Below are 14,679 nucleotides of genomic sequence, written 5' to 3'. Positions count from 1 at the left end.
AACTAACAACCCTAAATTACCTATCACACTAGACATCAATGACATCAAGGAACCTAAGTCCTCAATCTCAAGGCAAGAGTGCTAAAATCTACTCTAAAATCAAACCAAACATTTTATCAAATACTTGGAAGGCATAAAATGAAAAGCATGGTAAAATTGCAAGAGTAATAAAATCTACAACTACCACATGCAAGAAAACAATAATAACAACTCAATTAAATATCAATAAACATAAAGACATCAAATTACATTAACAGAAATCAAGATTAACAAGAGCTCATAAGCATAAAAGCAACAAAATAAAGGAAATAACAAATAAAACTAATGGAACAAGGATGTAATAACAAGAAATTGTAAGGAAAATTAAATTAAGACATGATCAAAACCTAAATCTAAGAGGTAATTAACTAAACCTACCCTAATTCTAGAGAGAAGAAAGAGCTTTTCTCTCTAGAATATAACCTAAAACATGTTTCTAACTAAACCTCATTACTCTCTCGTGTTCTTTCTTGAATTTAGCCTCAAATACTTCAGAAATGAGTTGGATTTGGCCTTAAGGAGTATAGAAATCACCAGCCACATTTTCTTTAATTAAATCACATGATTTGTGTCATGCGTACACAGAAGACATGCATACACGCAACATGGCGAAATCTCAGGTCACGCGTACGCTCAACTGGGTAGATTTCCAAAACTTCATTTCTTCATGAATTCTCCACTTTTACATGCTTTTTCTTCGTTTCTTCAATCCAATCTTTTCCTTCTTAGCCTGAAATCACTAAACAAACACATTAAGGTATCGAATGGAATTAAAGTGAATTAAAGGCCTAAAAAGCATGTTTTCACTCTTAAGCACAAATTAGGAGAGATTCACAAAATTATGCTATTTTAATGAATAAATGTAGAAAAGTTGATAAAATCCACCAAATTCAATACAAGATAAACCATAAAATTGTGGTTTATCAATCTCCCCACACTTAAACATTAGCATGTCCTCATGCTAAACCAAAGAAAGACAAAGAAAGGGTATTAAATAATATTGATTCAATGCAAGTTATCTAGATGCAATCTATCTAAATGCATGCAACTACTTGGTCAAAATAAATCTATTTCTAAGAATACATATATGAACATAAGGCTAAAGCAATCACAACCAAGTCAAATCCAACAATTGATTAGAGTTGTTGAAAAGAATTTACAACTTGCAAGATTAGAAATAACCGGTGAAAACATAGAATTGAGCAATCGAACCCCTCACCGTATAGACACTCTAGTCGCTCAAGTGTTTAGGGTTGATTCACTCAATTCTCTTCTAATCATACTTTCTAACATTTTTTTTCTTCTAACAATCCACAATTATTCAATGCACGCATTAGTGCGTGAAATTTGAACTCACACAACTGAACCGGCAAGTGCACCGGGTCATCCAAGTAATACCTCAAGTGAGTGAGGGTCGATCCCATGAGGATTATTGGATTGAGCAAGCAATAGTTATCTTGCTGGCCTTAGTCAGGCGAATAGAACAGGTAGTGGTTGTTGTAGGCGCATAAAACAGAATATTAAAGAAAGTAATACTGAATTGGTGTAGAAACAATAATGGGAAATCAGTTAAGGTCTTGGAGATGCTTATCTTTATGGATTAATACTTCTTACTGACTACTTTAACAATGAGTGATTCATTCAATGGCAAGGATGTAAGTGATTAACGTCGGGACTAGTGGTCATTAATCTCCTCTGATCCACATCAAACGCCGGTGCTAATGGTCATTCAATATGAACGAGGGTGAAGTTCACACAATTCAATCTCTAGTGATCCTACTCAAAATGGCACAAACAAGGTCAGATCTTCCGGATCGGAGAATGATGCTCATTATTCTAGCCTTAATGCCATAGAGATCTCAATTACCCATGACTAACGAGATTTCATGTCACGTATCCCAATTAACCCAGATAACTTATTGGAACCTGTAATGTATTCTCAAGCTGTAGCTCAATACAATCTGGCTAAGGCTTCGCAAGAGCTCATGTAGAATAAGGGGTCATACTCTCGTTTCACCCTAGATTCATAAAGATGAAGAACAACAATATATCATAGAATGGAATCAAACATATATTAGAGTAGAAAAGTAATAATATTAATCCATGGGAATGAGCAGAGCTCTTATCCTTAACTTAGGAGGTTTAGTTGCTCATGCTTTACAAAGAAAATAGATAAGAAGGTGTAGTGTAATGTGCCTGTGCTTCTCCCCTCCTAGGAGGCATGATCCTCAGGAGGAAGGAAGTCCCTTATTTATAGTAAAAAGCTCTAAGATTAAACCTAAAAGATATTGTTCTAAATTAAAATTACAAAAAGAAAATAAAATAAGCTAAGAAGTGCTAAAATCCAGTTTGGGCCCATTTTAGTCATGTGCTTCATATGCTTGGCTTTCAACTTAGGCTTCTGGGCGTTGAACGCCTATTAGAAGGGTGAGTGTGCTGTTTCCTTGCTCCCTGGGTGGTGTTGAACTCTAGTCTTAGGCGTTCAACGCTGGACTTGCTCCTCTTTGGGCGTTGAACTCCAGTCTTGGGTGTTCAACTTGGAGGCTGGTCCTTCTTGAGCGTTGAACTTTAGAGGTGGGCGTTCAACACCCGTTTTGGGCAGTGATTCCAAAAGAAAAATATAAACTATTATATATTACTAGAAAGCCCTGAAAGTTAGCTTTCCAACACCGTTGAGAACTTATCAATTGAACCTCTGTAGCTTAAGATATGCTCGTTGGAATGCATGGAGGTCAGGATTTGATAGCATTTGCTATCCTTTCTTTGCCTCTGAATCAGACTTTGCCAAAACTTGCCAATTTCACCCAAAAATCACCTAAAATCATAAGAAAAACACAAAAACTCAAAATAGCATCTAAAATATGATTTTTGCACTAAAACATAATAAAACTTGATAAAATCTACTAAAAAATACTAAGAAAATAGTACTAAAAAGGGTACATAATATGCACTAATCATGCATGTAAGTATCATGAGGACTTTTTCAAGGTTGGAATGGGGCTAGGGTAAAGGGAAGGATGCATATGGTCAAGTGAGCTTGAAATTTGAATCTTTGATTAACGTAATCTCTCACCTAACACACATAACAACCTATACAATTTTAATGCAAAAGTAGCTATCCATTATTCATTTTTTCAAACACTCATGTATTCTTTTCAATTCACATCCCATATGCATTATTCTTATTACTTTACTTTGGGGTATTTTGTCTCCTTTTTATTACTTTCTTTTTTTCCTTCTTTTTTCCTTTTTTCTTTTTTTTTTCAAAATAAAATATATACAAAAGTATCAATGCATATGGTTTAAACATTTAATACATGAGTATGTACCCAATTCTCAACACAAACCCTAAACCTTAGACCACAAACTCTAAACCATAAACTCTATGGCCTAAACACCAAACCCCAACGATAAACCCTAAACCTTAGACCACAAACCCTAAACCATAAACCTTAAGGCCTAAACCTTAAACCCCAAACCATAAACCCTAAACCCTAACCCTAAACCCTAAACCCTAAACCCTAAACCTTTAACCTTAAACCTAAACCCAAATCTTTAAACCCTAAACATTAAACCATAAACCATAAATCCTAAACCCTAAACCATAAATAGTAAACCCTGAACCTAAAACCTTAGATCCTAAACCTTAAAACATAAACCAAAAACCCTAAACCCTAAACCTTAAACCCTAAACCCTAAACCCTAAACCCGAAACACTAAACCCTAAACCCTAAACAACACCCTACAAACACAATACCATAAAACAGAAACCATAAACCCTAAACTCTAATCCACAAACCCTAAACCATAAACCCTAAGGCCTAAACCCTAAACTACAACCCAAAAACACCAAACCCTAAACCCTAAGCCATAAACTGTAAACCTTAAACCTTAAACCATAAAACCTAAACCGTAAACCCTAAACCATAAACCCAAAACCTTAAACTCTGAACCCTAAATCATAAACCCAAAACCATAAATCCTAATCCATAAACCCTAAACCATAAACCATAAACCCTAAACCCAAAACCCAAAACCCTAATCCTTAAACCGTAAACCTTAAACCATAAACCCAAAGCCCTAAACCCTAAACCCTAAATCATAAACCATAATCTCTTTACCCTAAACCATAGAACCTAAACCCTAAACTCTTAACCATAAATCACAAACTCTAAACCATAAACCCACAAACCCTAAACCCTAAACCTTAAACCCAAAACCCAACACCCTAACCCTACACACTACCCCACAAACACAAAACCCTAAAACAAAAACCCTAAACCCTAGACCACACAAACCCTAAACCATAAACCCTAAGGCCTAAACACCAAACCCCAACGATAAACCCTAAACCCTAGACCACAAACCCTAAACCATAAACCTTAAGGCCTAAACCCTAAATCCCAAACCATAAACCCTAAACCCTAACCCTAAAACCCTAAACCCTAAACCCTAAACCCTAAACCATAAACCTTTAACTCTAAACCCTAAACCCAAATCCCTAAACCCTAAATGTTAAACCATAAACCATAAACCCTAAACCCTAAACCTTAAATCCTAAACCTTCAACCATAAACCAAAAATCCTAAACCCTAAATCTGAAACCCCAAACCCTAAACCCTAAACACTATCCCACAAACACAAAACCCTAAAATAGAAACCCGAAACCCTAAACCCTAATCGACAAACCCTAAACCATAAACCCTAAGGCCTAAACCCTAAACCACAACCCAAAAACACCAAACCCTAATCCCTAAGCCATAAACCGTAAACCTTAAACCCTAAACCATAAAACCTAAACCCTAAACCCTAAACCCAAAACAGTAAACCCTGAACCCTAAATCATAAATCCAAAACCATAAATCCTAATCCTTAAACCCTAAACCATAAACCATAAACCCAAAACCCAAAACCCTAAACCCTAATTCTTAAACCATAAATCCTAAACCATAAACCCAAAGCCTTAAAACCTAAACCCAAAACCCTAATCCCTAAACCATAAACCATAAACCATAAACCCTAAGCCCTAAACCATAAAACTTAAACCCTAAACCCAAAACTTTAGACCCTAAACCCTAAACCATAAACTGTAAACCAAATCTCTAAACCCTATACATTAAACCATAAACCTTAAACCGTAAACCTTAAACCCTAAACCATAAACCCTAAACCATAAACCCTAAATACTAAACCTTACACCATAAACACTAATGCATAAACCCTAAACCACACAACATACACCCTAAACCCTAAAACCTAACAATAAAACCTAAACCATAAACCTTAAAACTCAAAACCCCAAACCCTAAACCCTAAAGAACAAACCATAAACCATAAACCCTAAACCTTAAACCCCAACCCACAAACGCCAAACCCTAAAACACAAACCCTAAACCCCAACCCATAAACCCTAAGGCATAAACCCTAAACCCTAAACCCTAAACACAAACCCTGAACCCCAACTTATAAACCTTAAACCCTAACCCATAAACACCAAACACTAAACCCTAAACAATAAATCCTAAACCCAAAACCCAAAATCATAAACCCTAAACCCTAACCCATAAACACCAAACCCTAAACCCTAAACCCTAAACCCTAAACTATAAACCATAAACTCTAAGCCCTAAACCATAAACCCTAACCCATAAACCATAAATCCTAAACCCTAAACCCTAAACCATAAATCATAAACCATAAATCCTACACCCTAAACCATAAAATCTAAACCCAAAATCCTAAACTCTAAACCATAAACCATAAACCCTAAACCATAAATACTAAACCCTAAACCCTAATCCCTAACCCATAAACCAAAAACCCTAACCTCTAAGCCATAAAACCTAAACCCTAAACTCTAAACCCCAAACACAAAACCCAAAATCCTACACCATAGACCCAAAACCATAAACCCTAAACCCTAAACCATAAACCCTAAACCCTAAACCATAAACCCTAAAACCTGAAACCCTAAACCCTAAACCCTAAACACCACCCTACAAACATAAAACTGTAAAACACAAACCATAAACCCTAAATCCTAAACCACAAACCCAAAACCATAAACCCTAAACCCTAAACAATAAACCTTAACCACTAAACCCTAAACCATAAACCCTAAACCATAAACCCTAAACCCTAAGCCATAAAACCTAAACCCTAAACCCTACACCCTAAACCTAAAACCCTAAATCCTGAACCCTAAAAAATAAACCCAAAATCATAAAATCTAAATCCTAAACCCTAAACAATAAACCATAAACCCTAAACCCTAAACACTAAACCCAAAACCCTAAACCTAAATCCTTAAACCATAAACACAAAACCCTAAACCCTAAACCCCAAACCCCAAACCCAAATGCTAAATCTTAAACACCAAATCCTAAACCCTAAATCTTAAACCATAAACCAAAAACCCTAAACTCTAAGCCATAAAATCTAAACCCTAAACCCAAAACTCTAAACACAAAACTCAAAAACATAAACCATAAACCATAAACCCTAAATCCAAAATCCTAAACCCTAAATCTTAAATCATATGACCGTGGTTCAACGGTTGTGGCTTGTGGAAAGTTATTGGATGAGTTGAGAAAGCATGGGAAATGGAAATAGTCAGGGGAGGAGGAAGAAGAGGAAGAGTTTGAAGAACATGATGCAGTGCCTGTGCTCAGGGGAGCAGTTGAGACGAGAAGGAGGCATGGATGAGATGGCAGTTCCTTCGTCATCGGATTCTTTGGAGCACTTGGCTTGTTAAGAATCCTAATTTACAAGGTACAGACATTGATTAGTTATTGGGATTTTTCATATTGAGCTGAGAAATTGGGATAGGCTGAAAAATGTTTCTCATGGTGCAGGTATATGTGGATGGAACAACTACCATGTCTACTCATGAAAGGAAAGCTAGCATTAGAGAATTCTATGGTATTTGTTCCTCTATTTTGTTGTATGATAAGTTGTTTTGCATCATTGTGTCAGTTAATTTGGATGATTTGTTGAGTTTTTGCATTGATCAGCGGTAATTTATCAGTCTTTGTTACAACTTTAGAAAAGGGTTACAGATTCAGAGGATAAGAAACAGAAGGCTGCTTGTATGGAGAGGTATAAAAAAAGAGACGATGAGGATCATCAACAACATTCTGATATAGACATTGAAAGAGAAGAAGAATGTGGAATATGCATGGAAGTGAATAGTAAAATTGTGTTGCCTAACTGCATCCATGCTATATGCCTGAAATGTTACCGTGAATGGTACTCACTTTTTCTTGGTTGCTACTGCTTCATGATTCTTTGTGCTTCTCCATCAATATATTATATTTTTGCAGTTGAATGTTATTTGGCAGTGTTTAGGGTGCTTTCATGCTTAATTGTTGATTAGCACTAGAATATTGTTATGAGAAAGAAGGCAATGAAAAGCAATATTGACTGTAATATTGGTGCTTAATTAAGTTGTTTGCAATATGTTCTTAGATGATTCATCAAAAACATTGTCTTCAATTTTAGATATCCATTATCCATCATAAAAAACATTGGTGTGGCGGCACTCTCGAATGTGAGTCAATGAAACCAGTCTATCCCTGTTTCTTTGTTCATTATGCATGCTCTTCCTGTTTCTTTTCTCTTTCATGATCATCCTACTTTGTCTTAGATTATTGCTGCTGTTCATGCCTTTTATTCATGGCTGGCTATTGCTGTTTAGCTTGTTCCATGTCAATAATGTTAATTTGGGGGAATTTTTAAGTTTATTTTTGTGTTAATAAACACGGAATTTTTCCCCTTTTCTATACATAAGAAGCTAATCATTGTTTCTTCCCCCTTAATCATTTGTCGCCATAATGTTTTTTTTATCAGTTTATGTCATATTTCTTTTCAGCTTTTTTCAGAGTTTTTTCCCCATTAAATCTCTTTAGTTTATGTTGCTGCAGTTATAGTAGCTCATTTATTTGTTTCTTTAAGAGGCTTAGTAAGTTGAATTCTTGTACAAACTCCTCTCTACCATATTGTTTGTGAATTTAGCATCATGATTAATACATCAGAATATATGCAAAATATCTCTATTTTAATTTATAATTAGCTGATTAGTGATTATTTTATTTTATTTTAATTAATTTTTTTAAACTCTGATGCTTTTCTTGGTTTTTGCTTTCGGTTCCAAACCTCTTTGTCTAATTCTAACTTTAACTTTTTCTTTTTTTTTGCTTTGTGATTTGTCAGGTGCTAATATGTAATTTCACCTTTGTCTAACGCATGATCAGTACAGTTCATAATCATCATGAATGTTGTTACCTACTCACGCCAGCTTCTATCAATTAACAACACTCACTTTCCATTGTCTCATATACCTTCTTATGACAAATCACAGTGCTGCATAATCATTAGGTACTAAATTATTCTTTTCTGATTAATTAATTAGTTAATGTATATGTAAGTTACTAGTAATATGCACGCTGCACGCATAATCATAATCAAACCACTTCTTTTTTTTTTGTGTGTAGGAAATGGAAGAGGGTGATTTTTCATTCTTATTCATCATTTTTAAATTGTTTTCAGAGAATATTTATGATGACTGAAAGAAGATGAAAATATAATTAAGATAGTCAACATTATTATTATTATTTTGTTCTTGTAATAATGCATAGAAAATGAGAAGGGTAGTTATGATAATGTATACTGATAGCTATAGTGATTGGAAAAGAAAAACTGTAGAAAGAATTTGAAACGAAATGATTTAGTTAATTAATGAGTGATGGTTTTAGTGGCTAAGAGAAGGGGGGGCTTGAATCTTAGCCCCCTTTTTTTTGCTTGCTAATATTTGCTGGACTTAGAGGAAACTTTTCTGTTTTAGCTCGTTCCTAGTCACGAGACATTTTCATTTTATCTCGTCACTTGACACGAGACATTTTTGATTTTTCATCTGAACAGTAAAAATAGAATTGAAGTAGGAAGAGAGAGAAGATTACACCCAGATATATCCTGGTTCAGCTGCTAAGTGCAGTGCAGCCTACATCCAGTCCCCATCACAACAATGATGGAATTTCACTATAATCATCCAGATTACAAATTGTAAAGTGCTAACCCAACTTACAAGGGGATTCCCACAGAATCATGAAACACAACACAGATGTACAAAGGAACTCTAAGACATCTATGGCTTTTTCTTTTAATTTTGCACTCTCTGCCTTTTTCCGCTCTATGGCTTTTTTATACAAACCTCACTGTTTGCCTTTTTTCATGAGACTCAAGACATGACAAAATTAAACAGAAAGATATTAAACAGAAAACATTGAAGGAGAAGAGAAATCTGTTAGCTCAGGTAGCTCTGAGAACTCTGTGCCTTGCACTCTCAAATCTTACTCCTTGCTCCAAACAGTGGCTGTTCTCTCTTTTTAAAGAAGAGGGAAGCCTCCACACTTGAAGCCAACACCCAAACCAACTTCTTCCTCCTTCAAGAAACAGAACCGGTTCGGCCACATAGAGAGAGAAGAGATACCCTTGCAAAACCCAACATGCAATTACCTCTAGTTCTTCCTTGATCATCACTCTTCATCAATCCGAGCTCTCCATTCTTGGCTTGCTCTCCAAGATGGATTTCTGGCCCTTGATGCTTCATGATGATGATGACTTCATCTGCTTCAATCTCTGCCTCAACCATCACTTCGCCACTCTAGCTACTTCCTGTGGTGGTTGAGCAGAATCAAAGACAAGCCATGCTTCAAGAATCTCCCTTGCTGGCCGAATCTTCTTCCTTCTTTTTGAGTATGAAGGATCCGAGATTACCTCACCAAATCTTACCATATTAGGTGATAATCTCAGCCACAGCATACTTTTCTTTTTCTTTTTCGTGCCATCAACTCGATGGTCTTTAGGCTTGCTTTCCCTTCCTTTCGGTAGCTCCAAGTAGCTTCCATGGCTTCCTGGTTAATGACCGAAGAAAGAAGAAGAAAGAGATGAGAGAGAATGTGAAATTAAAGTAAAAGCAATTAAATGAAATGTAACATATTGAAGGGTTGCTTTTACTTCCCTAGTGGTTTAGCGTGTAGCATTAATCATAATGATTCCCATCAAATCAAAGTCAAGTTCTCTCTCATGTTCCCCATGCTAGTAAATTAAATTTCAAATCCTTCCAAGAGTGAATCCGTTGGAAGCATTGAGGCTTTTTCTTTGCTTCATGGATTCGGATAAAGCATGGAATCATTCATTTATGTTGGGTTTGGTAGCAATAGATTTCATTTTGGCCCAACTAGCAACATTTGCTTTTCTGATGGATTTTTTGGATCAATTATTGAACAAATAGGAAAACTTTCAATTGGGCTTGTAGTAACAGAAACTCAATCTGGCCCAATAACAAGAATAATAATTCAGCCACAACAAATAAAACATTTTTGCATCAATGCTGAATGTACTTATAGATCACTTGGGCTTGCAATGATTTTTTGTTTTATTTTCGGCCCATATAAAATCCTGCAAAACAAAATTATTAATTAACATATGTTAAATGAAAATCAAATTAATAATTTTGTAATTAATTATTTTAATAATGTTTGCTCATCACAAATACTAATTTGGAGTTTTCCAAACTCATCAATGAGGATTATTTATTTTGTCTTGAATCTTTATATTAGAGAATTATTTATTATTTTGATAAGTTTGTAAATTTATTATCTAATATTTAAAAGTTTATTTGTATGAATTGTTTACTATTTTATTTCTATATTTAAAAGTTTATTTGCATTAATTGTTTACTATTTTTTAAATAGAAAAAAATTATCAAAACATATAACTATTAAAATTGACGGTAGAGTTGTCGCTTTTTAAGTTTAAAATAGACAAAAAACAAAAAACAAAATATAGACACAGAATTTGTCGGTATCTAAATAATTAAATCGACGGCAACTGTGTCAATTTTATTAAATCAAATATCGACGGCAACGTCGTCGATTTTATTAAGCATATTATAGATGAAAATGCTGACAATTTTATTGAATTATATATCGACGAAAGTGGCGTCGATTTTATATAATAATATCGACGGCAAGGTTGTCGATTTTAATAAGAAGTTAAAATTTCCAAACTCATATTATAGACAGAAAGGCTGTCGATTTTATTAAATTATGATCGACGGCTAGGCAAGTTGTCGATTTTATTAGAATTTTGAAAAATCGACAAGCTTAATAGCGACCATCTCCGTCATCAATTTTGCCGTCGAATTTTAATATTATCGACGGCTTAGCCGTCGATTTTGCCGTCGATTTTAACGATGTTTCTTGTAGTGTAACTAGTTTAGTATAAATAGGACTTTTTACTATTGTATTTATATCTTGAGATCATTTTTGAGACTATCTTCGGATCACTTTTGATCTCTTGATCACGTTTTGGGGGCTGGCCATTCAGCCATGCCTGGACCTTCATCACTTTTATATTTTCAACGGTGGAGTTTCTACACCTCATAGATTAAGGTGTGGAGCTCTGCTGTTCCTCATGAATCAATGCAAAGTACTATTATTTTTCTATTCAATTAACAGTTATTCTTATTCTAAGATATTCACTCGTACTTCAACCTGATGGATGAGATGATCCATGACACTCATCATCATCCTACCTTATGAGCGCGTGCCTGACAACCACTTCCGTTCTATCTACGAGAGCTTGAGTGTGTATCTCTTGGGTTTCTGGTTCATGACGCATGATTGTCTCTCCTGACAACAGAGCCTTTTAATTCCGTGAAATCAGAGTCTTCGTGGTATAAGCTAGAACCAATTGGCAGCAATCTTGAGATCCGAAAAGTCTAAACCTTGTTTGTGGTATTCTGAGTAGGATCTGGGATGGGATGACTGTGACGAGCTTCAAACCCATGACTGTTGGGCGCAGTGATAGTGTGCAAAAGGATCATTGGATCTTATTCCAACACAAGTGAGAACCGACAGATGATTAGCCCTACGTAACCCGTAGCCAGACCATTTTCACTGAGAGGACGGACGGTAGCCATTGACAACGGTGATCCTGGTGCGGTATTTTATAACCCACAAACTAACCGGCAAGTGCACCGGGTCATACCAAGTAATACCTTACGTGAGTAAGGGTCGATCCCACAAGGATTGATGGACTAAGCAATAATGGTTAAGTGATTGGCTTAGTTAGACAAACAAAAAAAAAGTCTTTTGGTATCCAAAAAGCATTAAATAGTAAATTAAGAATTTCAGAAAGCAAGCAGCGATGAGTTAGGAATAAAATATGGAGAAAACAGTTAAGGTTTCAGAGTTATCTATTTTCCAGATTGATTTTTCTTACTAACGATTTTAATCATGCAAGATTTAATTCATGGAAAACTATATGTGACTAGACTCTAATTCCTTAGACCTTCCTAGTCTCCTCTAAAATTCATTAACTGCCAATTCTTTGGTCAATTAATTCCAATTAGAGGGTGATGATCAAATTCCAGTTTATATGCAACAGGAATCCTAATTATCCAAAAATAAGGGGATTATACGTCACGTATCCCGTTAAATACAAACAATTAGAAATTCAGGATAATATATTTTCAAGCTGTTGTTCAAGTAAAGAGCTTTTCCAAGTTTTACAAGAACTCAATTAGAACATGGGTCATACTTCCGTTCCACCCAAATTCATAAAATAAAGAACGAAAACAATTATTGAAATATAAATCAAAACATGAATTAAATTAGAAAGAGCAAATGAATCAATCCATACAAAATAGACAGAGCTCCTAACCTTAACAATGAAGGATTAGTTGCTCATAGTTCAGAGAAGAAAACTAGGATTCTGGTAAAATATACAGCGTTCCAATCTGATGGCATCAGATCCTTTTTTATAACTAATCCTAATAAATTTAAAATCTAATTATCTAAAATTAAAAATAATATCTTTTCCTAAAACTAAGATTTTGAATTTAAATTCGAATTAATTAACAAGACTTCAGCAGATGGGTGGGGACCACTTGATTTGTCCATTCTGCAGCTTCTAATATATGTTTTCTGGGCTGAAAATTGGGTCAAAACAGCCCAGAAATCGCCCCCAGTGTTTTTCTGTATTTTCTGCACGTGGTGCATGTCACGCGTATGCGTCAGTCACGCGTACGCGTCGATGGACTTTTTCGCAAGTCACACGGACGCGTCGCTGAGCAAATCTTCAATTCACGCATATGCGTCAGTCACGCACACGCGTCGCCATGGATACCTCCAAATCACGCGTACGTGTCGCTCCTCGCTGCCATCTCCTTTGATTCTTGTGCTGCAAAAACTCCGTCAAATTCGGCCGAATGCTACCTAAAATAAACAAAATTACAAAAGACTCAAAGTAGCATCCATATTGGCTAAAAGATAATTAATTCTTTATTAAACTCAACAATTTAAGTTCAAATTCACTCGGAAAAGATAGGAAAGATACTCACGCATCATAACACCAAACTTAAACTGTTGCTTGTCCTCAAGCAACCAAAACTAATATAAGCTTAGGATGTGAATTTGCATGAGAATGAGAGTTCGATTAAACTCATGTCTATTTTTACAGTGGGGTTTATAACTGTAATCCTGAATATGTTTGGCATCTCACTCTCCTTTGAATAAGGAGGATGCCATTGTCATTCGGAATTAGAATCTGGATAATATTATGAATTCTCTGATCTTTTATATTTCAGTTTAATCCTTGAACACAGCAAAATTGACTTTAATTAATTTATTTTTTTTCTTTGGTGCTTTGCACCTTGAGCCTAGCCATGACGTTAAATGTTTTGTCTCAAGGATTACTTGACACAGAAACATCACAAGCACTTAACTGGGGTACTCTTTTTGAGTCCTGATTTTTCTTTCAGTTACTCCCAGACAGTGGTGCTCAAAGCCTTTGGCATACTCTGTTAAACGCACTTAGTCTCAACTCTAAGTGTTCTGTCTCAATGATTACTTGACACAATCACACCACAAGCATATGACTAGAGAAACAACTCTTTGAGCTTTTAATCATGTCTGACCTCCCTAGTCATTGATGCTCAGAGTCTTGGACCTTGCTTTTATTATTTATTTATTTATTTATTATTTATATTTTTTTTCTTTTGCTGTTTCTTTTGCTTCAAGGATTAAATTTTTGTTTATTTCAAAGAAGTCATAATAATTCTCTAAATTCCTGTTCCTTATACATCAACATCCCTTGATTCAAATTCAAATATGCACTGTTCATATCATGCATTTAAAAATTACAGAAAATACCACCACCTTTAAGTAAATAATATTATTTTTAAAATTAAACTCAATTTCTCATGCAATATATCACTTATATATATATATATATATATATATATAATATATATATATTTGAATTCAAGCTCAGTGGGTAATACATGAGACATCTTTTCAGAATTAAAGCATTTAAGAGAAAACTAAACTAGACCTAGGATTCTCACTAATAAAGGATCATGCAACAGATAAAGCAAAATAGTAGAAAACCGGAACATAACATAGAAAAAGAGGGGAGAAAAAAAAATGAAAGGAACTCAACCACCTTAGTTATCCTAGCGGTCGCTTTATTCTTCAGGTTGTGCTCCTCTGTGAAGATGATTCGCCTCCCTTTGTTGCCAGAAAACCCATAAGCACAGCGTCAACACCAAACTTAAAGGTTTGCTTGTCCTCAAGC

General features: G+C 35.1%; 1 pseudogene; it reads left to right on the top strand.

Moving 5' to 3' along the window:
• The first annotated feature begins 6,634 nt into the window (after window positions 1-6,634).
• Window positions 6,635-7,414, top strand: LOC130980670 (E3 ubiquitin-protein ligase AIRP2-like; annotated as a pseudogene).
• Window positions 7,415-14,679: the final 7,265 nt, after the last annotated feature.

This window comes from Arachis stenosperma, chromosome 5, assembly GCF_014773155.1.
Source record: "Arachis stenosperma cultivar V10309 chromosome 5, arast.V10309.gnm1.PFL2, whole genome shotgun sequence".
Classification (NCBI taxonomy): Eukaryota; Viridiplantae; Streptophyta; class Magnoliopsida; order Fabales; family Fabaceae; genus Arachis; species Arachis stenosperma.
Note: the sequence above shows the minus strand (reverse complement) of the source record. Positions and strands in the feature narration are given on the sequence as shown.